We start from the raw sequence: 20,305 nt of genomic DNA on the forward strand, positions 1-20,305 counted from the left end.
CACCATATCCAGCTACGTAAGAATATTCTATTAATTAGATGCTTGAGTCACCACTACAACACTCTTTGGCTACATTTTTTTGAGCTGCATACTTTAAGATTGCTTCTTCCTAGGACAATTTTGTGATATCATTTTATAAAGAGTGAGTAGAAATGTAATTCAGCCTTTTTGTCTAGCATGGTTGGTCAAAAAGATTACATTGAGAGCAGGATTGCCTCAAACACAGATCTTAGCCATGGTTTACAACCCTGCTACATACTTGAGCCTTCCCAGTTCAAGAGTTCTGACTTGTTCTAGTTTGCAAAACTCCTCTAAAGACATAAAACAAATGCTTGGTATACCATAGCACAAATGTATTAATGGGTACCTTGGCCTGTTTTGTGAAAAGGAAATTTCTATTTTTTGTGGATTTATTTTTATCTTTTATCTTTTTTTCATTATCATTTAGTGTACAAAGGCGTTCCAATTCAACATGTCAGCTTGTGATTACAATGCATCTTGATCAATGTCACCCGTGTGTGTGTGTGTGTGTGTGTGTGTGTGTGTGTGACATTTTCTTGATCTATTCATTTATTGTAGAGCATCTGGGCTATTTCTGTTCCTTGCATAGTGCAGTAACAAGCATTATTGTGCAAGTGGTTTTACTCTATCCTGACTTGTAATCTTCTGGTTAAATGCCTAAGAATGCTATTGCTAGATCATAGGGTAGTTCTATGGGAAACTTCTATTTGAACCAGGCATCGATTTAACAAATGAATTGTCAATAGGCAACCATCCATGTCTCATGATTAGAAAACCTTTCCACAGACTAGCTTCTGCTGGTGGACATTTCCTATGGTGTCCTCCTCTTGGTCCAGGCCATCCTACACTCAATCTGCAGCATCCATTTGTATTACTCCCTGACCCTGAGTGGGGTGTGGGAGGCTGTAAGTGTATTTCTACACCAGAGTGACCAGCAACAACTTCACTATGTGCAGCAGTGACTCAACAACATAGACAGAGCCTATCAAACCCAAAATTAAGTGTTTCCTGCATGAAACCTGCCTTAGCCAGATATTCAAGCCACTCAACACTTGGAGGGAATGAGAGTGGAAGAGTAAAGGTTGAAAGAGACAAAGGTCCTAACAGACAGTTACCAAAATGTTTTGCAATTTTATCAAATTTTATTTCACTGCCAGTGAAGGAGAGAGGATCTTGGAGGGGTCCTATAATCCTGTAAGATCCCTGCAGGCAGTTAGGGGGGTCACATTCCGTAGTTGTCTGCCCAGATACATAAAGACCATACAGGACCACCTTCACTGCGAAGTCTCACCCATAAAGCTTGTCTCCCAGGCTATCAGTGAGATAACAATGTCAGGAGAAATTAGCAAAACAATATTTATAAAAACCCCCATCAGCTAGCTGCAGGTGTTCACGCCTGTAATCCCAGCTACTCCTGAGGCTAAGATCGAAGGATTGCCTTTTAAAGCCAGCCCAGGCAGGAAAGTCCATGAGAATCATATCTCCCATTAACCACCAGAAGTGGTGCTGGGGCTCAAAGTGGTAGAGGTCTCTAGGCTTGAGTGAAATTGCTCAGGGACAGGTCCAGGACCTGAGTTTAAGCCCTTCCGCTAACAACAACAACAACAAAAACCCCTTATCAGGATGTCTGGTCCACAGCCAGGACAGTTTTTACATGTGATTCTTCAACACTTCTTTTTTAAAAAATGCTACTTTGGGCCTTAAAAAGTTTAATTTCTTCTCCTTGGAGATCAAGTAAGTGTACTGGATTCTCTGTAGCATCTTGCTTCCATACTGATGTCCTCCTGTCAGCTCTGCCCCAGAGTGGATGCTAAAAAGGCCATCTTTCTTCCCACTGTGGGTGCCAGCCCAAAGCCAACTCCAGGTGACTCACCTTCATCAGTTGATGGGCCTTCTGGAGACGCAGAGGGTGCCGTGTCCAACCATGAAGCCTGCCTCTGAAGAGGCAGGGAGGGCCCTGTTCCTCCCGAGCCCGGCACAGAGCGCCTCATTCCAGCACCTTTGGATAAGATTCCACCACGGGAGAGAACAGTGATTGAAGGGGGCCAGCAAGCTCATGGCATGTGGAACTCCTGAGACATACTGCGAAGGCCCCATGAGCTCACATGCGATGAGAATCATATCTCCAAATCAGTTTTCTCTATCCAAGGTGCTAATTTCCCAAAGACGCCTAATTAGCAATTCTGCTAAATTAGTTTGCACCACAGTACATGAGAAAGCATGGGCTTGGGAGCAGCAAAATTAGCCTGCCTTTGGTGATGTACTTCTCACTAGTTCCGGCCTCTGGTGAGATGTTAAGGTGACCCCTAACTATTTGGACCTCAAACTTTCTTTTAGTTATGAGCTATGATTTCATAGTACGTGGAGGCTTGGTCCATCAACAGCCTCTCCTACTATCACTTCCGAATAACTCAGCGGTTTGGACACATCGTGGGATGGCCCAGGATCTGCTGATAGTAATGAAGATTTCCTTTCATGGCAACAACATTTTGAACAAACTAGGGAATATATATGGCAAACTTCCATCAGATAGAATGTACCAAGTTTGAAGGGCCACTCTTGATTATGACTAATATATTATAATTAGATACATATTAAGATATCTTTTTTCATATGAAATGATGTAGTAACCATTTTTTTAAGTGCAAAATTAAAAGTTGGCCCCAGATTGACTTTCGTGTTTTAAATGATCATTTCGCTAATTCTTGAGTTCTACGAGTCTGAGGATCTCAGCTTGAACATGAAGCTCAAAGTCTGTTCCATTTGGGAAGCTGAGTCAAGACCCATCATCTGGGATTTTGTTCATTCCAGAAAGAGTAGCTCAGGCCTCACCTTTGGGTTTCGAGGTCACATTTTTATGACCCTGGATCTTGCCAATGGTTCAAACAAATTTGCCCACAGATGGGGTACACAAACTGGTTTACCCCAACATAGCCAAGATAAGGCAGGCATAAGAGATGTCACAGGCCTGTGCCCATGCTCAGAGTTTCTTACTTCAACTGCTGAATCATGCCAAATTCCTCAACATCTGAGACTCAGTTTCCACACTGGGAAAAGGGAAGATAGACATGCGTAGAAGCAATATGTCATGATATAAACCTGTGCTTGGTAAAACAGCAGAGCTTCTAGCTCAAGAGGCCCTGGGGGTAATCTAAACGTGTATATCAAGGCCTGTGTTATGCTGGATTCCCCATTCTCCCTATCACCTGAAATTTGGAATTTCTTATAGCAGAATCATGTGAAAGGACTTTTAACAACCCGTGGCTCATTGGCCCATTTCACTTTGTGAAGAAGAATACTGACACCCACAACAACACTTGTAAAATCTAGTCACATTCTGCTAGAGCCAACATCTGCATCTCACTAATCAATGCTATTAAAAAATTAACTGGTACAGGGAAATGGGTGTAGATGTAGATGTGTTAATAGCTTGAAGTTAGGCCTTTGCTTGGGTAGATGACAAGGTAAAGGCGTATCTGAATTTGAATCCTAGATGTAACAGGAAGATTACTCTCTCAAACCTTAGTTTCTGCATCTATAAAATGGAAACTATCTATATAGCAGGAGTATTTCAAGAATTAAAATGAGAATATTCATCTGCATTCATTTGCTTGGGTTATCATAACAAAGCAGAACACACACTGTGAGACTTCAAGCTACAGATACGATTTCCTTATACCTCTCTTCAGGCTAAAAGTCCAGGTACAAGGTGATAGAGGGGTTGATTTCTTCTGATGGCCAGGCCATCTTCTCCCTGCATCTTCAAGTATTCCTCCAATGTATGACTCTGTCCTCAGCTCCTCTTCTTACAAGGGCACCAGTCATATTGTATTAGAGTCTACCCTAATGGCTTCATTTTTTAAATCTTAATTACTTCCAGATATAGTAACATTCTGAAGTACTGGGGATTAGGTCATCCACATATGAGTTTGGGGAAGGACATGATTCAGCTCATAACAGTAGACAAAGCACTCACAAAATAAAATGTACACAGTGTATACATGGTGAACATATCCCATCCCATTCCAAAAATGACCAAGATTAGGAGGGAAAGGGAGGAAATGGAAGTCTACAAGTTCTGCTGTTTATTCGGGTGCATGACTGGCCCTCAATCTCTGAGCTGCTTCTTTCTGCCCTGTTCAGTACACATGGCTCTTCACTGCCTCATTTTGCAAATGAGGCATAGGACAACCAACCAATCAGAGAAGACCTGTGATGTCTTAGCTTTGGGCTGCGGGCTCATCTTTTATGAGAAATGGGTATTTGGAAGGTCACTTCTTAATGGTGTTATCCTGCTCTGTGACATTCTAATTGGTTGCTAAATCGTCTTTAATTCCCAATCAGGTCTGTCCTATGAGTTCCTGACCACAGAATGGTGAGAAAGCTAGTGAGTACCCCCAATTTTTCATGTGAATCTAGATGTGCTCTAGGTACAAAACACACGCCAGATTTAGAAGACTTTCAATATGAAAGAAATAATGTAAAATATCTCATTAGTAATTTTTATATTGATTAAATGCCAAAATAATAATTTGGCTAAAATGATGGATTCAATTTAATAAAATATCTGATGAAAATTAATTTCATCCAGTCATTTCCTTTCCCTATTTCAGTATTCTTCTAGAAAAATTAAATTGCCTATGTAGCTCTGAGTGTATTTCTGCTGAAATGCACAGCCTGAGAAAGGGGCATGGGCAATGCTTGTGAGCTATATTAGTATTTCTTAAGATGGGTTTATCATCACAATTACTTGAGGGAGGAGGGGTGGGGAGATTATCCTAAACACAGATTCCTAGAATCCTTCAGGGACTATTTTTGGTAGTCTAGAGAGTGTGTATTTCTGGATCTGTGCCAGGCATTGCTGAAACTATGTGTGCATTATCTCCTTGAATGCACACATCAAATCCACATAAACATGGTAATTTTGCCCATGAAGAAACAAGGGTTTGAGAAGATAAGGTATATGGCCCAAGGTTTGTCACCTAGTAAATATGCAACAGTGACTGATTCCAGAGCCTCCTAACTTTATAGCATTTGAGGTGCCCCACTATAATGACTCCCCAGACTTACAAATCCCAGTCTCCTAATGCTAGACTCCAGACAGGTAAGCCTGGCAGCATCTCATTTTACCATCAGACAGAGCTACAACTGTGGTATTCTGAGCTCACAGACAAAGGGTCTCTGCCAAGTTCCTGCCAAGGGCATCTCTCTAGAGATGGTGTGAAAGTCTGATCCAAACACAGACTAATAAAATCTCATGTTCTCCTGGAGCATCATAAATGGAAGAGACCTTGGTGATTATCTTATTTTCGCATTGATATTGGCTTTTCTGTTGTGGAATTTTACTCAGTTAAGAAGAGTCCAGTAAAAGGCTGCTGCTATTCTGACCCAACGTGGCTGAGCCTAAAGATTTTTTATACCCTGTGCTGTGCTCTGATTGGTCACACCCTATGCAAATGAGGCATAGGACAGCCAACCACTCAGAGAAGACCTGTAATCTCTCAGATTTGGGGTGTGGTTTATCTTTTATGATAAGTAGGTATTTGGAAGGTTGTTTCTTATTAGTCAAATCCTGCAACATTCTGTGTAATTCCCAATCAGGTCTATCCCGTGAATTCCTATCAGGGTAGGAAGGCTAAGAGAACTTAAGAATTTGGAAGAGACTAAGGAGAAGCAGAGGAAGGACACTGTATTCCCTGCTAGGATTCTTTGAAAAAGTCCCACATTTTCTGTCTGATCTCTGTTAGCAAAGCCTTCCACTCTAGTATGTTCTTCAGGGTCCCTGGCCCTAACTAATATTCAGCATTACTCAGCCTTCTAACTAAATCTACCCATTCACTAATACACAGAATAGAAAGAAAGTCAAAGTGGAGACACATGGGCCAAAAATTTACAACTGGAGCTGAGACAGTGGTCCCAGACATTGCTATCGAAAAGTCTAGTGTCAGGGCTGCGAAGGTGGCTCAGTGGTAGAGTGCTTGCCTTGCATGCCTGAGGCCCTGGGTTCGATTCCTCAGCACCACATAAGCAAAAAGAAAAAAAGCCGGAAGTGGCGCTGTGGCTCAAGTGGTAGAGCGCTAGCCTTGAGCTGAAGAGCTGAGGGACAGCGCCCAGGTCCAGAGTTTAGGCCCCACGACTGGACCCAAAAAAAAAAAAAGAAAGAAAAGTCTAGTGTCCTTTCCTTTTACACTCACATATTCTTTCTTTTTTTGGTCTGGTCGTAGGACCTGAACTCTGGGCCTGAGTGCTGTCCCTCAGCTCTTCAGCTCAAGGCTAGCGCTCTACCACTTGAGCCACAGCGCCACTTCTGGCTTTTTTCTTTTTGTTTATGTGGTGTTGAGGAATCGAACCCAGGGCCTTGAGCATACAAGGCAAGCGCTCTACCACTGAGCCATCTTCCCAGCCCTACACTCACATTTTCTAAACTTACATTGTCAGCAGCATTCTTTTCCCCAAACAAACCTAACATGGAAACCTACATTTACCAGCAGATCACAGGAAAGACCCCTGCCATAACAGAGGGATGGGCTTTTTAACAAACGATGCTAGAACAATGAGCCAAAAGAAAAATGAACTTTGATCTAAACCTCATACTTTATAGAAAGATATTAATTCAAAGTGGATCATAGATATAAATGTACAATGTGAAACTATACGGTGGTAGAAAAAAAAAGAGGGATGAAATCATCAGGGCTTAGGGCTAGACAAAGAGTACTTAGATATGACTCAAAGAAGTATGATCTACAAAAGAAAAAAATGATAAATTGAATTTCATCAAAATTGAAAAGCTTTGCTCAGCAAAAGACTTTGTTAAGGGATGGCAGGACAAACTGCAAACTAGGAAGAAAAATAAATCTGCGCTCTGCCTATCAGACCAGGAGCTTGTACCTGAGGTGCTGAAAGTCAGGGCTGAAGAAGAGCATGCTGAGAGGGGACATAGAAGGCCCTGCAGGAATCCACTTAGCAAAAGTCAGTGGCTTGGTTGGACCAGGGATGGAGAGACATGATAGAGTCAAATCAAAAGCCATTTCCAAAGGATCGGGTGTCAGGTATGAAGGAAAGAGAAGAATTAGGGCTGCTTCATGGTGTATGTCTGGGCCAATGGGAAGTCAGCACGTAACTGTAGAAACAGACAGCATTCATGGACAACCTTCTCTTCTCGTCTCCCCTTCTAGAGGCAGATAACTTATCTCTGGGCTGACCCCGGCTCAGTCCTGTGCTTTCACTATGTCCTCGAAACCCTTGCAATGGTGGTTCAAGTGACTGTCATGTCTGTACGTACCACCTTTACCAAAATCATTGCCGCCACAGCTCCACTTCTAGTGAATGGACTCAACCGGAATGATTGGGTTCCCGAGGGCCCGTTCCTTCGTCTGAATGACTGTTCTCCCGGCCTGCCTCCCCCTCCCACCCCATCCCACGTTCCATGCTATCCCCCAAGCCTCTCCCAGGACTGCGGCTGAGTTCATGGTGATCTTTATGGTGGAGAAAGTAATTTCAAGAAGAAATATGCATACAAATATAACACCACCACCACCACCACCACCGCCAGTACGACCCTACCACCTCAACCCCAGCAAACAGAAGTCAGCCAGCCAGCCATCTACTTAGTGACACCACAGAGAGGAGCCTCCGTCCCCCTGCAGAGCCCAGCTGTGACAGGGCCACACTGCTGGCCACCTCTTACAGGGGATCAGAGGTGGGTGAAGATTAGACCATGTGGCACACAGGCGGTTCAAGAAACAGGGCTGGGAAAAAACTGTAGGCTGATGGGAAACCCCAACCCACCACCCCATCCAAGTCCGCAAGGGTGACATTCTCAGGGCACTGGGTTCCATTTTGGGACAGTGTTTGCCACTTTTCCTGTCAAGCCCCAATGCTAAGCTCTTCACACACACACACACACACACACACACACACACACACACACACACACACACACACACACACACACCCTGATTTATCATACCATCACACAGGTGATTCAGTAACGTGGCCTGGGCAGCATGGCATGGTAGAACACAAGAGTCAATCCCAAGCTGCCTGACACTAAAGGTCTTCACTGTTAAGCAAATGCTCCCTCTCCCCACGCCCCACCCCCATCCCCTGGACAGAGCAGAGAAGAAGATGAAAGCAAGCTGTTCCCACAGCATCCTCCTATCTGCCTGCTCAGAGCACTGTCTCAGCTGAACAGAGCCAGAGCTGATCCCTGGCACCAGGTTCTGTGGACAGAGCCTATCACCCACCTTCTGAGCAATGAACATTTACCGCTGCGTGACCTCTTCCCCACTGGATGGTACCCCTGCTGGGCCCATCCACCTACCTGAAGTATCTGACACTGACTGAGCATGAATTCAAACATAGGCCTTTCGAGTTCAGAACCTGTGGGGTTTACTGACAGCCCAGTTTCATGCCCTATGCACTGTCTCCCAAGAGTAAGATGGTTCCCATGAAGCATGCTCCCTTGCCTTGTTCGCTCTTGCTTGTGAGCTAGGGAAAGCTGGCTACAATGGGGTAGGTATCAGTGGTTCCCAATGTAAGGAGGGGGGGGTTGAGCATGATGACACATGCCTGTAATCCCAGCACTCAGGAGGCTAAGGCAAGGGAGGAGTTCAAGTTCTAAGCCAGACAGGGATCCATAGCAAGGACCTGACTTGAAAATAAACAAGAAGATTTGGGATGGGACAGACAGAGAATACTTTAGCAGCGCACTTGTGATCAGCCACCTAGAGCAGGGAGCACAAGTGGGCAATCAAAACCATGGCTTTTGGAGCCAGGCCTCTCTCTCTCTCTCAGTGTCAGTTGTCAATCACCAGCTACAAGACCATGTGACACTCACTCACCCTCCTGCTTCATCATGTATAAGCCTCTGGTAATGAGAGTCCCTGCCACATAGGGTCGTGTGAGGGGTGAATGAATGGGATATGAAGGCCTTTGGACCGTGCCTAGCATGCAGTGGGCATCTGATGGATTAGATTAGTTTTGATGATTATTACCACTCCATTCAACGCATTTTCTACATACTCCATACCTCGCCCTCATATGAGGCAATATAACTTTTCTGTATCTGCTTATTTCTCCACCCCTTCCCACACCATCAGTGCAAGGATCCTGGAGAGAAGCCGAGTGTCTCAGGCTCGTCGGCTGGGAACCCTGAAACCCCAGTATTGGCTGGATTATTCATCCTGAACACCAGACAAAGGCCTGAGCTGGCTTTGTATCTAACCGAATTGATTAAGCCTCACGTTAGCTGGGGATAAAGCTTCTTACCGAATAACTAGACTTTTGCTGAGCCAGGATGATAAATTCATTCTTAATGCATTGATTAGAGAGAGAGAGAGAGAGAGAGAGAGAGAGAGAGAGAGAGAGAGAGAGAGAGAGAGAGAGAGAGAGAGTTTTTTCCTCCCACCCCTTCTGTGATTTTTCAGCGCTTGTTGGACATTCTTGGTGTTGAACACCGCCATCTAGAGGGAGTATGGAGAATTAGAATTGCACCTTCAGCAAATGCAATCTTTTTTTTTTTTTTTTTTTTTTTGAACATCAGAACTTAACACAATCCATAAGAGGTTCAAAGCAGAAACCCTGGGAAGCCAAATGTGTTTACAAAATGACTTCTAGTAGTTACTTATTACTCTGGGAATGGCATCCTTCTTATTGCAGACCCTGCTGCATGGCTCAGCTGTTCCCAAAACTCTTCTGTCAGACATGGCTGTGGCTCACTAAAGTAGTCAGTCCTTTTTTCTTTGAGCACCTACTCAGTGCTAACTACACTGGCATTGTGAGGCATGCAGATAAAATAAGGAAGGGAATAAGAGAAGGATCTAAACTACAATGTGGACAGGAAAAGCCAGACGCCCCATACCAATGGCTTCCCGAAAAGGCCATGGGATGCACAGGAAGGGAGGGAGGGAAAGACTGACCTTAACCAGCATCCACCACAGGTCCAGATGTTGTCTCCATGTGTGCTTTAGTGTCTCACGCGCTGTTCCTCATCCCACCTATGGGGACACAGAGTCTCAGAGAGGTTAAGTCTCTTGCCCAGTGCTGCATAGCAGAAAGGTGGAAGAAACCAAAATTCCAGTCCAGAGCTGCCTGACTCAGAGTCTCTTTCTGTGGTCCCAAGTTGATTGTTGGAGGAGGAGAAATGGATGGGGAAATTAGCTTTTGAATCATCTCAGTGGGAACAAGTGTTTGTCCCCAGGAGATGCATTCAGTTTTCAGAGGGAGTCAAAAAAAATCTTTCTGAGATGTCATCCAAGGGATTATGGGATTTGAGGGTTTCATTACTTTTTTTTTTTAAGCTTGAATCTAAGATATGAAAACTGTGCTCTGTCCCACTTCTGGTACACTGGCTGAGAAAATACGTATTTCTGGAAGTCGGCAAACGTGAGGAGAAGGCATGGCTGATGTTGAAAGGGACTGTGTTCTTTTGGGGGGGAGAGGGGACACTGTGTCTTCCTGTGTCTTCTCTATCCTTATGTTCCAATCTGAGGCAAGAGCTTGTTTGTCAAGTACTCATGCAGGAATCCCCAGAGCCTTCACAGCTCTTCCCCAAATCTCACAGAGAAGTTCATCTCCATCTCAGAAATAAGGGTGTAGGCTGATGATAAAATGAGACACCCCCCCCAACAAGGTCGTCAGTGTGTTAGCAGTGAACCAATGGGGACCCTGAAGACCCCAAATACAGGCAGATTATCTGCCCTGTCTCCCAGGAGAGACCCTTCCAGAGCAAAGAAATTCACACCCCGGACATACACACAATGGCATACTACATCAAGGAAAGTCAGTGTAAGGGGGAGGGCATGGAACCTGACTGTGGAGGGCTTCTTGAAACACTAGGCGTTGCCTAACGTCCACTCAAGAGAAGGTGGCAGTGGCTGGGACCATCTAGTTGTCCTGTCATCGCCAAATCTGCAAGCAGGAAAGACTGTAAATGACATCATAAAGGAAATTGAAATCAAAGGGTTGCCTTTTGTTTCCACATGTACTCCATCTCAAATGTTCCTTTGCAAGGTAGCAAGCCTGGAAATGTCTCTCCAGCTGCTGCTTACGGTCTGGACTCAGATCTCCAAGTGGCGAGAATAAGTCCTCTCTGTGCATAAGAGCCAGGCGGCTCAGGTGATTGCCAATGGTGCTCGAGATACAGCCTGATTGTTTAAAGGGCTACGTCCAGTGGGCCAATGAGGTGGAAGGGAGATGGGGCCTTCCCTTGGTAGCCATAACTGGTAGCCACTGTGCCAGACCAGTCATCAGATGCCAGTGCAGTAAGTCCCCAACTTTGTCCTCAGCTCCCTAGAAACTCTCAGCTGACATATTCTGAGACACAAATGAAGTTACTGCTGCAAATTGGGGATAACAGTGGCTTTTTAATGAACCCTGGTGGCTCACTTATATACCTGCTCTTTTTCCACCTGTTCACTCATTCAATCATCAAAGAGGTAGAATCCAGGCCAAAAAGCAAAACCTTACACAAAGGAAAAAGCTTAAGAGAAATGTAATTCAGCCTGAGAATTCAGGAATTCCAGATGGCTATGGAAGCTGTAGAGGGAAATGAGCAATCATGGCCTGAATGGATCAACAGAGGCCATGTGCGGGAGGACAGATACGGACTCTGGTAATAATGAGAAGACAGCGGCAGAGCACTTGAAAGAGGAGCCTCCGGACCTAACTCCGGAGTGAAAACGGGAAATAACACAGACAGGGAGGGACAAAACAACCAAAACAGAAGCCTCTGACAAAGACATTATGACTTATTGCTCCTAAAGGACAGAGTGGACTGTATCATAAAATGTTAGTTTGATCAAAAAGTCTGAGGTTAGCCGGGCGCTGGTGGCTCACGCCTGTAATCCTAGCTACTCAGGAGGCTGAGGTCTGAGGATCGCGGTTCAAAGCCAGCCGGGGCAAGAAAATCTGTGAGACTCTTATCTCCAATAAACCACTAGAAAACCGGAAGTGGTTCTGTGGCTCAAGTGGTAGAGCACTTGCCTTGAGCTGAAGAGTGCAGGGACAGAGCCCAAGCCAAGAGTTCAAGCCCCATGACCGACCAAAAAAAAAAAAAAAAGTCTGAGGTTACTGGGAGCTCTGACTTGATGCCTATAATCCTAGCTACTTAGGAGGCTGAGATCTAAGGATTCTGGTTCAAATCTAGCCTAGGCAGAAAAATACATGACACTCATCTCCAATTAATTACAAAAAGAAAAAAGCTAGAAGTGGAGCTGTGGCTCAAGTGATAGAGCTCCAGCCTCTAAGCTAAGAAAGAGATGGTGCCTTGGCCTTGAGTTCAAGCCCCAACACTGGCTCATGCATGCACAATCCCCCCCCCCCCACACACACACACATACACACAAAATAGATTCTTCACCCAGCCTTGGGACTGAGTTTCCTGGTTCCTGGTAACTTGATGCAGTGGGAGAGAGGTGATTCTGAGAACCAGACAGGCCCCCATCAGTTCTTATCCTGATGGTTCCTTTTACTCTGTGTGACATTGAATATGTCTCCTCACCCTGTCTGAACTCTGCCGTAGATCTTACAAAGATGTCCGAGAGGAGTCATTCAAGGGGTCCGGAGACCCAGGAAGGAGGCATTTGGTACATTTGGCCAGCCTCTTCTCTTTCCCCTTGCCTTCTCTGTCTGGTGCAACTCCAGACAGAAAGTGGCCAAAATTAGAGATGCATAATGAGAGAGACTGGTCTGAGTTTCTCAAAATGAATCATATTCACTCCCAGCCCGCCAACTCCAGTATGAAATTGTGACTTCACCAAAAGCGAGAAAGAACTAATTCCCTACTCAGCTGGGCAGCAGGCTCCCTGCCTTTACAGGCTTTAATGACAAGCTGAGGTGCGAAAAAGTTATTAGTTAGGGAAGAAACAGCTCTTCTCTCTACTACTCTCACTTTCCCTCCAGCCACCCATCCTCCAGTGTTGCTGACCACAGAGGGTACTCAATCATGTGCCCGGGAAGAGGGGGGGAGGTGAAGGAGGCTTAAACTCTCCATCTCCTGTGCTGAAATCTTCCAACTCCTATGCTATTTAAACGTTCAATACTAATTTTTAACTTCCTTTAACTCAAAATATCCTCCTGCAACCACGGCCAGGAATTAGAAGCATCTTGCTGCGGGTAGACAAAAGTGGATATGTCTCCCACATCCCCTCTATGGAATTCCCACCTGCACCTGCCACAGATGACAGCGTCTGACTCGTATTAAGTGCCAAATGTATCAGCTGTATGCACAGTACCATGTCAAACACTATCAACTACCTCACCCACCACATACACATACCTACTGCCAACAAACTCAGTGGCTAGAAAGTATTACCGTTTGTTTTCCAGGTGATGTAGAAGTTAAACAACGTCAGCAAAATCACATAGCCGAGCTTTGACTCTGGGCTCATTCCACAGCTTAGGCTAACTCACAGCTTATCTCAACTGACAGGTTTTAGCATTAAAATGATAATGAGCCAGATGCTGCTAGTTCATCCCTATAATCCTAGCTATTATGAAGGCTGAGATCTGAGGATTGAGGTTAGAAGCCAGCCTGGGCAGGAAAGTCCGTGAGACTTTTGTCTCCAATAAATTACAAAAAGTCATAAAAATATTTTTTTAAAAAAGCTAGAAGTACAGTTGTGGCTCAAGTGATAGAGTGCTATCCTTGAACATAAGGAAGAGAAAGGATAGCACCCTGGCCCTGAGTTCAAACCCCAGGACTGGCACACAAAATAATAAAAATAAATAAAACCACAACAGGTAAATTGTGTCAGAACCACAGGAATATCGATTCCCTTTCTTTTCTTTTTTTTTGGGGGGGGGGTCCGGTCATGGGGCTTGAACTCTGGGTCTGGGTGCTGTCCCTCAGCTCTTCAGCTCAAGGCTAGCGCTCTACCACTTGAGCCACAGCGCCACTTCCGGCTTTTTTCTTTTTGCTTATGTGGTGCTGAGGAATCGAACCCAGGGCCTCAGGCATGCAAGGCAAGTGCTCTACCACTGAGCCACCTTCCCAGCCCTCGATTCCCTTTCTTCTTCCTCTTCTAAAGTCAAGTTTCAGGTAGGATAGACAGGAATGCATAGAAGTGATTCAAACCAACAGCAGCTCCCCAAGTATCTTGGCTGGGTTTTTGTAGGCAAGAACCTTAGAGACCTGTGCCAGGAACTCCAGTATGCTTGCCTTCAGGCAAAATCACAGCCCTGGACCCTGGGGGGTAAAAATGCTCCTGGAAGTCCTAGGGAGCTCAGCGTGGATTCAATCTCTACCCTTAGGCACAGACTCAAAGAGCAGAGATACAAAGAGAGGAGAGAGAGGAAAGGGAGGGGAACGAGGTAGACACGTGGCACACTGTGTAGATGGCGAGCCAAAAAGAGAATTCCGGGTGGTGGCAGAATCTGCATGTGGAGGCAGGGTGATTAAGACAGACAGTGCCCATCACCTCCCCATGCATCAACTGGGGTTCCGCCTCAGACTCTGCCACTCCAAGTGTGGCACTAGACAAATCACCTGGACCCCTGTGGTCTTCAGTTTTCATATCAGTAGGTTGAAGAGTAAAATAGCATTGATTTCCTCATTGTTGGATCAGATGCCCAGAACGCACTGGGAAGAGCCACTGTGAAACATCCACCCTGAATACTCACACCCTAGCTGCTGCCGCAAAGGGCTAAAGACTTGCCTCTTCTGCGTCCCACAGTTGTGTGGGGAAGAGCTCAGAGGCTCAGAGCCTGGCACATAGCAAACAATAAGAATGGCTTCTCTCAGGCCAAGCACTGGTGACTCATGCCTATAATCCCAGCTACTCAGGAGGCCAAGATCTGAGGATCCCAGCTAGAGCCAGCCCAGGCAGGAGTGTCTCTGTAAGACTCTTATCTCCAATTAACCACCAAAAAGTGAAAGTGACACTGTGGCTGTAGTGGTAAAGTGCTAGCCTTGAGCAAAAACAAAAGCTAGCCAGGCACCAGTAGCTCACGCCTGTAATCCTAGCTACTCAAGGAGGCTGAGATCTGCGGATCACAGTTCAAAGCCAGCCCGGGCAGGAAAAGTCCCTGAGACTCTTATCTCCAATCATCTACTCAGAACACCGGAAGTGGCGCTGTGGCTCAAGTAGTAGAGCACTAGCCTTGAGCTGAAGAGCTGAGTGACAGCACCCAGGCCCAGAGTTCAAGCCCCATGACTGACAAAAAAAAAAGCTAAGGGCCAGTGCTCAGGCCTTGAGTTCAAGCCCCAACCAGTACTGGCATCAATAAATAAATAAGTAAATGGCTTTTCTTCATCCTTTATCCCTTTTAGCCTTGGCACAGACTAAAAGCCCATCATCCCAAATAGACAAATCCCCCATAGACCCAGTTGCTCCTTTGTGCCAACAAGTGCCATCTAACCTCCCAGCCCATCCAGGCCCTGTCAGAGATCTCTCAATTAGTCTGTCTCTTGGAAGAGAAGTTCTACTATGGTCTCAGGGAGGGAATAGAAAAGGCAACCCTGTTGGCATCAATCTGAAATGCATTAATGCTCTAAAAGATCTCTGTTCTAACCCAGGAGAGTGAGCATGCAGCAAGTGCCCACCCAGCGCATGTAGAAGAGGGAATTGCTTACAGGTTTGATTACAGAAAATTGGTTCCTGTTGAAGAAGCAGCTGGTTATGGGGCTGAGAGGCAGATTTATAACTTGGGAAATGTGGTGGGGTGCCTGGGAAATAAATTGGTGCTATCAAAAAGCAGCCAAAACCAACCCAGACAGAACTTCTACTCACTTAACATGGTGGTGGGTATTTTATTGTCCAGGAGTAGAAGAATCAAGGTATAAGCACACACAGAGATGGTAGCCGTGTGTCTCGGTCAGTGTCAAGGTGCTTCGTCCATTTAACAGGTATCCCAATGTGTGAGGCTGCCTCTCGCTTAACAGACAAAGACACTGATGATTAGAAAAGTGATCCGTGCTCTGTGGAGCTGGAGTTAGCTATCTGGTCTACCCAACCTCAAAAAGGTTCACTTAATTATCCAACAGATAACATTTTCACCACACTACATTTGACAGGAGATAATAGCAGTCACATTTTGGGATCAGGGCAACGTATTTTTGTTCCCCATATACCCTTATCAAGCTGAGTGAGATAAGGAATGGTTGGAAGTGTCCGGGGAGGTGTGGAATCCTAGCAAATTGGACATTGCATTTCTTAAACTCCTTACCTAGGGCATCCTGATTTAACAGTCACCTAGTCAGTCTGTCAGGGACCAAATGTTTTGTGTCCCAGCCACCAGCCCCGCCTGCCCCCCATCCCAAAGTTAATATACTGAAACTCTGGAGGATGATGGGGATGTGTCAGAAGACAAAAGCCGAGCAAATTCAGTTATAGATTGAATTGGCTTATATTCACCACTCATGATTGGGAGAATTCACTCTACAAAATGGTTCACCAGAGCAGAAGTAGAACAATGGGTTTCATAAAGTAACAATGGGAAAACAATAATTTGATTGCTTAACATTAGGCTCTTTGGGGTTAGGACTACAACAGAAGGATTCCTTGTTACACTGACTCAGGTGGATAGACTCCCCTGTTTTTGGCAAAATACTGGTCTGTTTGAGCAGCCACCTGCCTCCTTAAAGTTTCAGTTTGGTTGTGTGGTATTTAGCATGGATAACTCCATTTTTATTTGGTCTGTCTGGGTTTTTTGAGGCCTAGTGAAGGAACTCAATGGCCTTCAATGACTGGAGGTTAAGAGATGGTATTTAGAAATGAGACCTTTGAGAACCAATTAGACCAGGAGGGTGGAGCGCTCAGGAGTGGATTTATGCCTTTATAAAGAGAAGAGAAAGCTGGGCACTAGTGGCTCAAATCTATTGTCCTAGATACTCAAGAGATTTAGATCCAAAGAATTACAGTTTGAGGCCAGCCTAGGCAGAAAAATCCACGAGACTCCATTAAACAGCAAAATGCTAAATGAGACTCTAGTAGTAGGGCATCAATCAGCCATGAGCAAGAAAGCTGAGTGAGAGCCTGTGACCTGCCTTGAATTCAAATTCCAAATACTAGGAAGAGGAGGAGGAGAAGGAGGAAGAGACAAAGACCTTCTCCTCTGCTCTTCTCCATGTGTGGACACGATGGAAAGATGGCCATCTGCACCCCAGGAAGAGGCCTTCACCAGACCAGATCTTCATCTTGGATTTCCCAGCCAGTTTCTGTCCATTTGACAAAGCAGACCAAAGTAAGACGTGGCCCAAAGGTGTTAACTCACAAATGAGGAAACTGTGGCCCAGAAGAGGTCTGTGACTTATCAAAGTCCAACTAAGCAAATAAATGTTAGGTGTGGCCTTGGCTTCCCAGTTCACCCTTACCACCTTCTACAACTCCCTGTGTCCATCTGCCTCCTGATTTCCTTCATTCCACTGCAAGAATTTCACCACTCCTAATTTAAAGAAAAACAAAGCAAAGCAAAACAAAACAAAGCCCAATCTGATTTCTCCATGTTGATAATGAATCCCTTAGTGGTCCAGCATTGTTGTTTTTTGTTTTTTGTTTTTATTAGAAAAGATCCACAAAAATCTTCATTTCCCTATAGATAAGGTAAAGATGCCACATGAATACCTGATAGTAAATACAGAAACTTGTATCTGGGGTCAAGATCTCAAGGAAATGTGTCTGGCTTGGCAAAGTAAGAATACCTGTTATTCATCTTTGACTCTATGGGTGTCCTGTGCCCATGGTGAGACACATAGGGGTAGTAAGATTTGAATCCATGGTGGGTGCTCAGTGGAAGCGAATCAATTTTAAAGTGGCAGGCAATGGTGCCTTTTCTCTCAGCCATCTTTCTCTCTTTCTCTCCATCTCCCCCCACTAGCAAAAGTTAACTGGTAGCTGTAATTATTCTCTATTTAAGCATCTTGGATTGGAATTCTGAGATTCTAGATCCCTTAGATAATGGAAACAAGAATTCTGCATTGTGTTTTAAATTAAACTGTTAGAGTCACTTTGTTAAAATGCATATGGAACTTTTCACAATCACCAAGGCCTTTAGCTATGCTCTTTCGACTTCTAAGAGAATCTATGCAGATGTTACACGGTTGGAGTTAATTGCAATTAAATCAATGAAACCACAGTCAATGGTTAATTATCACAAGACTGGAGAATAAAATGCACTCCTGTAAAAAGCTACATTTACGGGCATAATTAACACGGTTTTCAGAACAAATATTGTAATAAATGTGGTATTTTAAAAATCAATATTCAGTTTCAGGCTTCTAAGGCAATTGGCCTTAGAACTTTTTAAACCTTTCAATAAGATGGGAACACCTTTCCCTTTGTAGTATGTAGAGTATATAGAATCTTTACTTAAGGTGACCTGATATAAAGTTGAGAGTTAACTTAAATGTTATGGAAATTGTTATGCAGCTAAGCCTCTAACTTTCTCTATCATCTATTTATACCTGAGTTCAGTGAGTCAAGAATAACTTGAATTCTTAGAGTTGTGCCAATAGTGTCTTAAAGTTTCTTAGATTTCCTGCAATTAATATATGGTTTCCTCTGATTTTTGGCACCACAAAGTCAGGTCAGGCTCCTGTGCCTGTGTTCAGAAACAGAAGCATGATTCAGACACAAAGCATAATGAAACTTATAAGAAAGTGTAATGAAAATGATGAGAAAGTTTAAAAAGAAAAGAAAAGAAGGAAATATGACAGAGAAAGAAGATGACTAGACAGTTCCTCTATTTATTTTCAGCTCTCTTTAGGGTACTCACAAGTGAGTGTCTTGGGAATGGATTCTCCTGTCAGGATCTCCAGTTCAGGTCCTTTATGTCATGAACAAAGAACAGAGAAGAATGGAGACAGGTATTCTGGGGAGAGGTGGGGGGGAAGGAAAGCGAATGAGGGGGAAACAACATGCCCTCTAGCCTTGTTAGGGAAAATCAAGAAAGACAGGTGGGTTGTTGGGTAGGGATTAGATGGTCTTTCATTGGGTGTGAACTCCAGAGCGTTGACTGAATGATGGATGGAGCTTATGGAACAGATCATACCTGCATCTTGTCCAGGCTTGTTGGCCTGGACAGGGCTCACAGGGATGGCTATGAGCATGGCTCCTCCCAGGGGGATGGAGAGTCTCAAACTGAGATCCTGGGCATCGTGGGAAACTCAAAACCATTGTACAGGCATCATTCCTGGCCCTTGTGCATGCAACCCTAGGTGGATGGCTCTGCTTTCTGGATAAACTTTCCAGACATCAGGATATAACACCAGTTTGTCTGGCCTACCCAGTTTTTAAAATCAATGTCTTTATCAGCCTTGTTTAGTGGTCTGGGGTGTTTCCTTGAAAATCAGAGGTGTGTCTGTGTGAGGATTCGGGGAATAAGCCTTTGCAAATGGGCTTGACAGGTGTAGAAACTATGCCCTGCAACCACGGATCCTGCACTGACTGCCTGCCTCAATTTCAGCTATTATCAAGGTAGATTCAAGTAGCTTTGGGGGCTTTTATTCCTGCACTTTCTCGTTTATATGTAAACATATTCATATGACATCTGTTACTACATTACAACCAGACTGAGGTTCGAGCTGCTCAAGGCTCCAAAGACCAATATTCAGGAGATAATACTTCAACGCCAAGAATCAAGTTGATTTAAGGGCCAGAATCTTGAGGTGGTGAGGAACTATGGACCTCAATGCTCCATCTTGGAGAATATAGGGATTCCCAGCATCGTTACTGTTTTTTGTTTTATAAGGAGATGAAGGAAGTTGAATGGGAAATGGGCCAGCAGCCGGACTCTCATCACCCAGGGTGTGTGTTCCCTTTTCTTTCCCCCTTTGTGACCCAAACATGGCAATCAAACTTTACCTCCTGGAGCTAGCTACTGTGTTTTCTTAAAACAGACATATGACTTTGCTGCAGCTTAAATCTCACAGCAATTTACATGCCTTGTGTTAATTGAGACACAGAACTAAAGACCAATGAAGGGCCATTACAAAGCTCACCAGGTATTGTTTCTGGGTACTGTCAATGGAAAGAAAGATCATTTAGTGTGGGTACTGTAACCATTTAGGTGTCTTGATTTAGCAGTTTAGAATATGGGGCACAGGGGTGGGACATGAGGACAGAAACCTTGCAAATGTGACTGCCAAGGAGAACTCTCTGAAAGAGAGAGCAGCCTGATGACAAAACTTACAGAGACTCCTAAGGCAACTTCCCAGTGCTCTGATTTCAAAGGTAGACTGTGTAATGAAGGGGAGAGGTCCTTTTGAAAGCACTGTCATTGGCTTCAGATAACAAGTAGGGACTGTTTACTTAGATCTTTGACTTCGATCACAAAGTAAGAACTT

At 44.6% G+C, this 20,305-nt stretch overlaps 1 protein-coding gene and 1 long non-coding RNA gene across 2 annotated transcripts in view; one reads left to right on the forward strand and one right to left on the reverse strand.

The window, feature by feature from the left end:
- Asic2 (acid sensing ion channel subunit 2) overlaps positions 1-20,305 on the forward strand; it is a 1,017,707-nt gene that overhangs the window by 324,047 nt on the left and 673,355 nt on the right. The window lies entirely within an intron of this gene.
- LOC138830374 (uncharacterized) lies at positions 1,940-20,232 on the reverse strand. The gene is made up of 3 exons (XR_011373011.1): positions 20,152-20,232; positions 9,942-10,019; positions 1,940-2,020 (listed from the first exon to the last, which is right to left on the reverse strand). It is a non-coding gene; the product is annotated as an uncharacterized lncRNA (long non-coding RNA).

The sequence above is a fragment of the Dipodomys merriami genome, unplaced genomic scaffold, assembly GCF_024711535.1.
Source record: "Dipodomys merriami isolate MVZ:Mamm:240054 unplaced genomic scaffold, mDipMer1.0.p SCAF_19, whole genome shotgun sequence".
Taxonomy (NCBI): domain Eukaryota; kingdom Metazoa; phylum Chordata; class Mammalia; order Rodentia; family Heteromyidae; genus Dipodomys; species Dipodomys merriami.